Source organism: Dipodomys spectabilis, unplaced genomic scaffold (genome assembly GCF_019054845.1).
Source record: "Dipodomys spectabilis isolate Male_0828 unplaced genomic scaffold, ASM1905484v1 ptg000018l, whole genome shotgun sequence".
In the NCBI taxonomy this organism is placed as follows: Eukaryota; Metazoa; Chordata; class Mammalia; order Rodentia; family Heteromyidae; genus Dipodomys; species Dipodomys spectabilis.
In genome coordinates, this window is record NW_024870695.1 from 21,660,678 (window position 1) to 21,671,373 (window position 10,696).

Here is a 10,696-nt window from a genome sequence, read left to right on the forward strand (position 1 = left end):
ACCAGGAATTAAAAGAGCACCCTGATGGTAGAGCACTCGCCTTGAGCTGAAGAGCTCAGGGACAGCACCCAGACCCAGAGTTCAAGCCCAACAACCAATAACAACAACAACAACAAAAATGTCCCCTGAGAACTCCTGGGTATGGAAATGCAGGGGAAGCCAGTTTCTAGGGGAGGAGGAGGAGGAGGAGACAAGGTACCAAGTGTCACTGGAACAAGGAATGATGCTTCTCCTGCCCACTTGCAGCTCTCCCAGAGAAGCAAGGAGAAAGGAGCAAGGCCAGGCTGCCACGCCACCAGCCTGTGCCCCTCCAAGCAAGGACAGCTTCCCCAGGGCAGAGCAGGAGCGGAGGTCTACATGCCAGGGTGTCAGGCTAAATTATTTGAGCTTAAAAACCAAATCCCTTCCTTCCTGGGTTACTTAACCGTCTGCCTGGTGAGGCAGGAGATTACCGGTGACAGACACCCAGGCCTTCTGGAAACCTCCAGACAGAGCGGCTTTGATCACCTGGAAAACTCCAGACACCCAGACTCCTAATGATGAGTAATGAGCTTGAATGTAGCTGTTACCCAGCACTGGGCTACAAACACACCGACTCCCACAGAAGCTGGGGAGCCTGGGCATCAAGAGGGGGCACCAGCCTCCCATATCCTGGGAGGAGTTTGATCAGACTCACCCCTGCCCAGGCGTACCCAGAGTTCTGCACCTACACTGATGGGCAGAGGTGGCAGCTCTTATAAGGTCTGGTCTGGGGTCTAATGGCTAGAGTTTATCTTTGAATCATGTACAGCCTTTTCATTCATTCATTCATTCATTTGCTCATGTATCTAGTGCATAACTAAGATATACCAGGCCTGGTGCTAGGTGCTCAGGATAAAAGTTCAAATAAGCTTTTATTCTAAGGACATTTACAGTCTAGCATGGAAAGAGTTTTATAGGCCCAGGTTGCGTGATCAGGGGTCTGACCACAGGGCATTTAGATCTTTCATACAGTGTCCCTTCTGGAAGCAGGGAAAGAAACAAGCAAGTGATCATGCAAGTGATCCCAAGCCCCTGTAAGCTGGGGTTTCGTTTGACTCTGGGAGATTTCCCAGTTTTTGTTTTTGTTGTTTGTCTTTTTTTTTTTTTTCTGTCAAAGGGCTTGAACTCAGGGACTAAGCACTGTCCCTGAGCTTTTTCACTCAAAACTAGCACTCTACCACTTTGAGCCACAGCACCACTTCCAGTGTTCTGGTGGTTAACTGGACATAGGAGTCTCATGGACTTGCCTGCCCAGGCCGACTTCAAATCATGATCCTCAGATCTCAGCCTTCTGAGTAGCTAGGATTCCAGCTGTGAGCCACTGGTGCCCAGTAGATTTCCCAGTTTTAAGTTGTACTTCATCTAGAATTTCCTTCTGCCCCATTGCTGATGGGACCATGTAAGCCTCGAGTCTCCTTTTGGCTTCTTACAAAGTTAAACCTGGAGACTTTCAAACTTTGGCACACATGAGAATCATCTTGAGAGAGTGTTAACCACTGTTGGGGCCTCAGGTACCACCCAACCCCACAAGAGATTCTAACTCAGAAGGTCTTGGAAGATTTGAGTTTGAAGTTGGGCAAGAAATGAAGGATGTCAGACTTTCACGTTTAAAACAGAGACAGTCCTGGGAAAATCTGGACAAGCTGATTACCCTAACCATAGCATTCACTTTAGTCCCTGCCCAGTCCTTTCTTCCCTGAGTTGTATTAGAACTCCAGTTTTGATGAGGCAGGCAGTCAGATGCTCAGAGATGGCGAGCACCCATCCAACCCAAGCAATAAAAATGGATTGTTCAATAATTCTATCCCTGTTGCTATTAAGATCAGACTTATGATCTGTTTTTGATCAAGGTGCTGTAAAAGAAAAAGCTTTATAAAAGGGCATTGTATCTGAAGTGAAGTAATGAGAAGGAGGGAGGAAGAGAGAGAGAACACACTACTTCTTGGACCTCTTGGACACAGTTGTGTAAAAGCATGCAGGCTGGAACCGTGGCAGCCCTTTTGCAATCATGAGGCCACAAATCTAAGGCTAACAATTCATCTAAGTTATCAGAATGATAACTTTTAACATCACTGAAATACTACACAGACCTGAAAGTGTTCACTTTCAGCCTGATACATGATTGAAATATATGTCTTGCTCAAGCAACTGTCCTCTGGCATTCTGTTAACCACAGGCCAGCACCTCTCAACTATTACAAAGAGCCTTAACTATTGTTTCCTTTTTGAACATGGCCTCCCAAATCATTCTGATGCCTTCCGCTAATGGGCTAATTCCCCCTCGCTCATTCTCACATGTGATTCTCACACCAGCATCACCTGGGAGCTTGAAAGCAATGCACATTCTCAGGCCCTGCCCAGACCTCCTGAGTCAGAAACTCTAGGAGGTGGGGCCAGTAGTCTGTCTTCATGAGCCTTCCGGATGATTCCAACCTTAGCTGAAGTGGAAGCCACTGTGCTGATCCACACCCGGTACTCTGCACTGCCTGTAATAATGGAAAAGCGGTATGCCTCCTTCCCTTTCCTAGATTTCCTCCTTCCTTTCTAGACTCTCTCCAGTGAGGTAATCTTGCAGGAATTGGATGGTCTGATAGGATTTCCACATGGTAAAGAAAGAGAGAGGGAGTCCTTTCCTTGGGCAGCCAGACCTGTCCAGACAGGAAATGAACTTGCCAAACTAGTGACCAAGGAGAGAGAGAGAATGGTGGTGTTGATGCATCTGGCCTTGTAATCCTGGGTGTGAGCCTTTGGCCCATCTGTGAAGGTCCACTCACCAGACAACTGCAGCCCAGGACAACCGGCCTAATGAGGAAAAAAAGGGGGGTGCTCCAGCAGCCCCCTGCTTCCCCGGGGCAGCCAGGGCCCCTGGCGAGCCTCCCATATTGCAGGCAGCTCTTCTTCTCAACGCATGAGCTGCTCACAGCTACTGTTAAGATCCAAGGGCAGAAAGCAAGCCAGAGAGATTTCATGTGGGAGGGGCGCAACGAAAGCACATTCCTCATGCCGTCTCTGTGAAGGACTTCTTTCAGCCCTAATTCCCAGCATTGCAACTGTGCTCCTGAATCTTGCTAGACAGCACACAGACATCGTTCCCCAGTAAGCCTATCATACTATGAACAATTTGTTTTTAACAGTAACACCCGGGCACCAGTGGCTTATGCCTGTACTCCTAGCTACTCAGGAGGCTGAGGTCGGAGGATCACAGTTCAAAGCCAGCCCCAGGCAGAAAAGTCCAGGAGACTCTCATCTCCAATTAATCACTGACAAAAAGCCAGATGTAGCTCAAGTGGTACAACGCTAGCCTTGAACACAAAGAGGCTCAAGGACAGTGCCCAGGTCCTGAGTTCAAGGCCCAGGACCAGCTAAACAAACAAACAAACAATGGAACTGGACACCAGTGGCTCAGGCCTGTAATCCTCGCTGCTCGGGATTCTGACATCTGAGGACTGATGTCGGAAGCCAGCCCTGGGCGGAAAAGTCTGTAAGAGACTAATTAACCATCAAAAAGCTGGAAATGGAGCTGTGACTCAAGCAGTAGAGTGCTAGCATTGAGGCAAGCAAGAAAATGAGGCCCTGAGTTTAAACTACTGCTGGCACAATAATCATGATGATGATGATGATAATGATAAAATAAACAGCATACTGGCGGCACGGCTCAAGTAGTAGAGTGCTAACAGTAAGAGAACTCAAGGTCTTGAGGTCAAGCCCCAATTACTAACACAAACACTGGTTTGAGTGAGTTCAAGCCCCAGTACCAGCACACACAAAAATAAATCGAAAACCAATGTCAATGAGCATTGCTACGGCACATGTAGTGTTTTCCACGCTCTGAGCCTCCAGGGTTTTACATGAATCATTCTTCTCAGCCTCGCCTCCCCCAGCCCAGGCCTCTCAAGGCTAGCTTCCGGGCGAGCTCAATTAGCTTTATGAGTCTTGTAACTGCAGCTTCCCTTTGCCCATTTCCCATTCCCATTTACCAAATAAGGCCCAAATGCCATAAAATATTCAAACACTGGCACCGCTTCTGCCTCAGAGTCCACGCTGGCAGTGACGGCTGGCCAGCAGCCCCCTGGGATGGCTGAGAGTGCCACTCCGACACAGAGGCTGACCCTGGAAAACATCCCGCGGTTCTGAAGTCCACTGTGAGAAGTGAAGGCCGCGCCGGGGTCCCGCCCGGCCTGTCTCTTCAAAGGTCCCTGCGGCTCTGGCTCCCACTGCCCTGGGGTCTTGGTTAGGGGCCCATCTCTCAGAAGGCCAGCTCCAGACACGCCTGTTTTCAGGCTCCCAATAATCTGGCCCTGCTCACAGCCTGAGCAGACACACTTCCGTCCGTAGGCGGTCATCTGTCCCAAAGCTTGGTGGAGTCACGCTCTTCTCAGGGATCATCCTTGGTCCCTGTTACAGCCAAGGCCTAAGCATGAATTGGTCCCTCTAGATAGGACATTTACACAACATTGCTGCTAAGGGTACAACAGTTGGGGTATGTGGATAAGCCAGGAGAGGCCAATACAAATATTCAAGGTCATCCTAGGAAACAGAGACAATTTGGAACATGCCCTGGATACCAGATCTGAGACTGTTTGCAGCCAAGCACTGGAGCCATTCACTGTGACTGTCACCTGGCAGCCAGCTACATGCCCACCTCCCGAGGCCCCCTTTCCTTCAGCTTTCTCTGGGGGGCGGGGCGGGGGGGGGAGGACTCAGTGCAATCCGCCATCCACAGGAACACACTTTTGCCAAAAGGCCAGCCGCTTCTCCTCCCCCCTCCCCCCTCCCCTCCCGGTCCCTCTGAACCCAGAGAATGGCATAGAAGATCCCAAGAGGGCTCAGGTGACTGTGTGCCTGAAATTTATTGTATTTTATTTTATTTATTTATTGTTCCTATACTAGAGCTTGAACTCAGGGCCTGGGCACTGTCTCCTAGATTCTTTTTTTTTTTTTTGGTCAGTCGTGGGGCTTGAACTCTGCGCCTGGGTGCTGTCCCTCAGCTCTTCAGCTCAAGGTGAGCACTCTATCTCTTAAATTTTTTCCCCCCTCAATGCTAATGCTCTACTACTTACTTGACCCACAGCTTCACTACTGGTTTTGTTTATTTGGTTTGGGGGGATCGGGTGGCAGGAGGCTTTGGAGGTTAACTAGAGATGAGTCTCACAGTCTTTCCTGCCCAGGCTGGCTTCATAGCACAATGCTCAGATCTCAGCCTCCTGAGTAGCAAGAGTTACAAGTGTGAGACACCAGCCTCCAGCCATGTCTGGCTTTTAAGCTTCTTCCACTGACTCCCTAGCACTGGGGCTGGGAGGAAGCCTGGTGATGTTCTCTGCAGAGATGGCCAAGGCTCCACAGGGAGTTGCCCTTGAGACCCAGTGCTCTGAGACAATGAAAAGGCTAGCCTTTGGGAGAGGGATGAAAATTCCAGGTCCTTCTAGGCCAGGAGGCGCCCATGAGCAGACCAGCCAGAGGGTGCAGACAGCCTCAGAGCAACAAAGCCTTCAGGAATCAATCAACCTGCCCGGGACACAGCATTCTGAGCCAGCAGCTCCCTTTCTCCCTCTGTTCTCACCCAGGGAGGCCAGAGTTCACATCAAATGTCATTAATCACCTTCCTGGGGGCTGGGGGCTTATTGGACAGTCCTATTAATCAGGAGCCTATCACACGCACAGCCTGGCTGGGTCGCCATTGTCCTGGTCCTCACCTATCATAGAAAGATTAGATTATCAGTGACAGCTAAGACACCCTGTGAGTCACAGGAAAGCCAGAGAATGGGGTTGCTTTTATTTATTTTTTTTTTATTTATCCTCCTGATTTGAGGATGAGCTGTTTCGAGTTTTGTCACACTGCATTCTTTGCTTCAAAGAATCAGCTTGAAGAATCCAATTTGTCAAACGGGACAATCGTTGGCAAATCCATAAAAAAAAAAAAAAAAAAAAAAGCCCTCAGTGACTTTATCAAAAAAGGTAAAATAAAGCAGAAGGCTTTAAATGGGGTCTGAAAGGATTAGAAAATAAGTTGCACTTGACAACAATTAATCTCTGAAAAACAGGCGCTCTGTAAAAAAGGAACTGGCAGAGATGATTGTGTGAAAGGGATGCTAGGGACTCACACAGCCCGGGTCTGTCCATCGCCTGTGCAGCATCCACCTTCAGAATGGAGCCAAGCACAGACGTGGGACCAAATCACGTAGAGTTCCTGCAAACTTTCTCCTCACGTTCCACCAACCAGGACACAGCAGCAGATGAAACAGGGCAGTTGGGAGAGACAGGAGAGGACCACAAAAGGGGCAACACTGGCAAAATGCATTAGACTCGTAAACTGGCGCATTGAATTGAAACCCCTCTGTAGAACTATTTGAAGATAATTTTAAAAAAATGTTTTTTAAAAGCCAAGTGTGGGGGGCTCCTGCCAGTAATCCTAAACTACTCAGGAGGTGAGATCTGAGAATCATGGTTCAAAGCCAACCAGGGACAGGAGAAGGTGGAAACTTGTCTCCAATTAACCACCAAAATGCAGAAGTGGAGCTGTGGCTTCAGGGATAGAGCGCTAGCCTTGAGCAAAAAGAGCTTGGGGGACAGCGCCCATGTCCTGAGTTCAAGCCCCAGAACCAGCACCAAATCAAACCAACCAACCTACAGAGCAGTCCAGCACACAAAAGCCAGTTCCCCACTCCTCCCAGTTCCATGACTGACTCCAGCACTCAGCAGCTACCGATCCCACCCAGAGGGAGGCCAGGTGAGCAGAGGGAGCGTTTCCTCCGTTGGAATAGTGCCAGGGAAGTGGGTAACCATCGAGCCCAGGGACTGTTAGCCCACATGTGTTGCAGGGCCAGGGAGGAATGTGAAGCTGGGAAGTGGGAAGAGCCAACCCCTGTAGCAGTGTGGACTCTGGGAAGAGAGCAGGAGGGGCACACATCCCTTGCTCACCAGTGGCCTGAGGGAAGGGAGTTTATATGGGCCCCATTTGACCCCATTACCAGGGAAGCTGTTACAGTGGAACACCACTGGGTAGACAAAGGACCTCTCAGCCTGATCCAGGTGAGAAATGGATCTGTGAAACCAGATGTGAGCAATCAGCAGGTACATTTCCTCATGAGCAAAAGAAGTAGAATTAAGAGGAGTGCCCAGAGCTCACGCTGGTGCTGTGAAATCAGAAAAGACTGAATAGACAGACTCAGTGATGGTTGCTGTCTCATTGACACCATCTTCATTTCGTTTTTCTACTTCACAAACTGACGGGGAGTGAACCTGGGGTAGGAAGGCAGGGGGTCTGCACTATGGCCCCTCGGTTGTTACTTGTGGGCTTGGGATGCGTGCTCTAGGCAAGCAGGTCGCCCAGTTGACCATAGCACAAACTTAGGCTTAGGAAGCCAAATTACTTTTTCAAATCCTGGCTCTGCCTCTTCCTTCTTGTGTGACCTTGGGCGAGCTACTCAACTTCTCTGGGCCTCACGTTCCTCATTTGAACCTGGAAATGATAGCTACTGCAGAAGAGTGTGGCGAAGATGAAAACAACCTAGAACCGGGCGTACCAAGTGCTCAGTAAGTAGTCAGGTAATCCCGTCAGGTTTGGATCCATTTTCAAAGGTGCAGCGTTAATGAGTAATGCACAACATTAGTGAAAGCTGAGGCTGAAAGGAGCCTTGGAAAGCATTCCCGTTTGGAACAAGCATGATGATGCACACCTATAGAATTCTAGCCCCCTGGAGGCTGAAGCAGGAAGACCTCAAATTTGAGGCCAGCCTGAGCAACATAGCAAGATCCTGTCTTAACGTAAAATTAAAAACAAAATAACAAAGCAAAAAAAAAAAAAAACACTAGAAGTGTGTAGCCTACAGGTAAAACACTTGCCTGGCATGCACAAGGCCTTGGGCTCAATCCCCACAGTACTGTCTCCCACCCCACCCCCCAAATAGACATGGGGGTGAGAATGGAGGAAAAAAAGCAAATGATCCTATTTGAATCATCTACTGTTGGAGCGAAAACAGAAAATTAAAAAAAAAAAAAACACCTGAGGTTCAGTTCAGAACTGGAAGCTTTCTGTCTGCGGTGGGCACAATCTTGTGTGAATCATCTTGCCTTCCTCAGTCTAACTTCGTTGGAAACAAGAAAAGTTTCTGCTATAAATTCATTTAAAAACAGAGCTGAGCAAGCCTTCAGGCTCCCAAATAAGTCAGCCAACATCAGCATAGCAAACGCGGTGGAAGGAGTCTACCCCTGCTCTCATTAAAGGAAGATTTGTGAGGCAACTCAGACTGTATTTGTCCACTGCAAGTTTAAGTCCAGCTTCATTTTTAAAAAGGATTCTCCCTCCACTCCTCCCAGGCAGCTGTGATCATTGCTGTGAGATTGGGCCTCAAAGCAATTTTGGTATTTGGACAGAGATGCTGTCAGTAGCATTGTGGGCAAGCTAGTGGATCATTTGTGAAAAATTGAACACTTGGATGTGTTAACTGCTGGCAAAACTTGACAGCTAGTGTGTCTGCCTTTATTAGGTGATTAATTAAAGGCTGCTGGAGGTACTGGTATTGAGGGCAGGGGGTGAAAGACCTGGGTTTGGTGCTTTGATAGATTTCAGGACCGATTGGAACCCTTCACTGGGCTCCAAGGCCTTGGGCTAGTTTCTTAAACTCTCTGAGTCTCCATTTATTCTTGTGTGAAATAAGGGTAATAAAACGACTTCAAAGGACTTGGTGAGAATTAACAGAAAATGTATACGCTCAGGCGCAGTGAGCTTGCGTCCACCGCCTCTAGGAAGCCGGGGCAGCTGTTCATCCGTGGACAAGCCTTCGCTGAGTGGTTCTCATATGAAGTCTCTTGTCAAGTGCCCAGATGAATCAGCTCAAAGCTGAATTCAGGTTAATGTCAGCTGAGAGGAGAGAACAATGAACACGTTCATGCTTTGTGCTTCTGTTCAGGCTTCTGATCTAAAGGCCAATTGTTGGGTTATTTAAATGGGTTTGCCCCTTCCTTGGAGCTGATCAGGAATGTGGGGCCGGAGTCCTGGCTGAGTTCCACTTGAGGATGCTATTTCAGATGTATTGACCTTTCTGTAACCTTCCACCCTCCGGAAGCCACTGGAAGAGGAGGAAGGAAACTTAGGGTAGGATGCTGGCCTGGGAAGACGTCCAGGGACGGTGCCCCACCCTCCCACCCACCCATTCTCCCTGCTGGGTGAGGAGCACTTCCTCAAGATTGACTCACCAGTCATTGTAGCTACTTAGGAGACTGAGATCTGAGGATCATGGTTCAAAGCCAGCCCAGGGAGGAAAAAAGGAAACAAAAAGATCCAGGAGACTCTTACCTGCAATTAACCACCAAGCCTTTAGTGGAGCTGTGGCTCAAGTGGTCAGAGTGTTAGCCTTGAGCAAAAAAGTTAAGAGATAGCACCCAGATGCAGAGTTGAAGCCCCAGGACTTGAAATACACACACACAAACACACACACACACACACACACACACACACACACACACACGATTAATTATGTCTTCTTATACAAAAATGCAAAGAGGATAACATCAAGACAGGGATCAAGGGGCTGAGAAGGTGGCTCAGTGGTAAAGTGCTTGCCTTGCATGCATGAGGTCCTGGGTTCGATTCCTCAGCACCACAGAAACAGAAAAAAGCCGAAAGTGGCTCTGTGGCTCAAGTGGTAGAGTACTAGCCTTGAGTTGAAGAGCTGAAGAACAGCGGCCAGGCCCAGAGGTCAGGCCCCATGACCGACAAAAATAAAAGACAGGGATCAAGAGAGGAGATCTGGAGTCCGATGCTTAAGCAAGAGACAATAATGACAATTAACATTTATTGAGTATTTATTATGCACTAAGCATCTTGTTCAGTGTATATGTGTGTGCATGCATGCGCGTGCATGTGTGTCTGTGTATTGAACCCAGAGACTTACCTCACACTACCACAGAGTTACATCCTCCACACTTTTTTCCCCAGAACTTTTTACACAGCCCAGGATAGCCCCAAACTCTCCATCCTCCCGTCTTGGCCACTACCCCCCCCCCCCCCCGAAATCGCTCTGTTTCCCCGGGAGATCTTTGAAGCAGATGCTATCATTGTCATCACTGAGACCGTGGTGGTGCAAGGCCACACGGCTCCTATGGGACAGAGCCCTGCCGTGCATGCATAATGCGCACACTGAGAGTTCCTGGCCTCACAGCTTCCTTCACGCATTTGCTTTGGACCCCGGTTCTGAGAGATTCCCCAGTGGTCATGCTCACACCCTCTCATCTCTGGAAAAACATACCTCGAGGCTGGAAAGAACATGCTTGCGAGCAGAGGCCGGTGTGTCCTGAGCACGACTGACATGGGGTTCTTTCACCAGGATGGGTACCAACCCTGCCGGAGCAGCGCTGCATGCTTACATAGGCCCGCACGCTAAATTGCTACTACAACTCCTGAGACCTCGCCTAGGCTGGAGAGGGGAGAGAGCTGCTCTTTCTCCTCATGCAGTCCCTCTACCTACCCAGGCATCCAGGCTGCAGCCACTGCTCAGCTAAGGAGCTAAGGAGAGACAAGCAAATACCCCAGTGCTCCCAGTACTGCCTCCTTGGTTTCGTGTGTGTGTGTGTGTGTGTGTGTGTGTGTGTGTGTGTGTGTGTGTGTTGCCAGTACTGGAGGCCAGAACTGGGGCATGAACTCAAGACCTGAGCACTCTTCCCTTAACTTTTTTTTG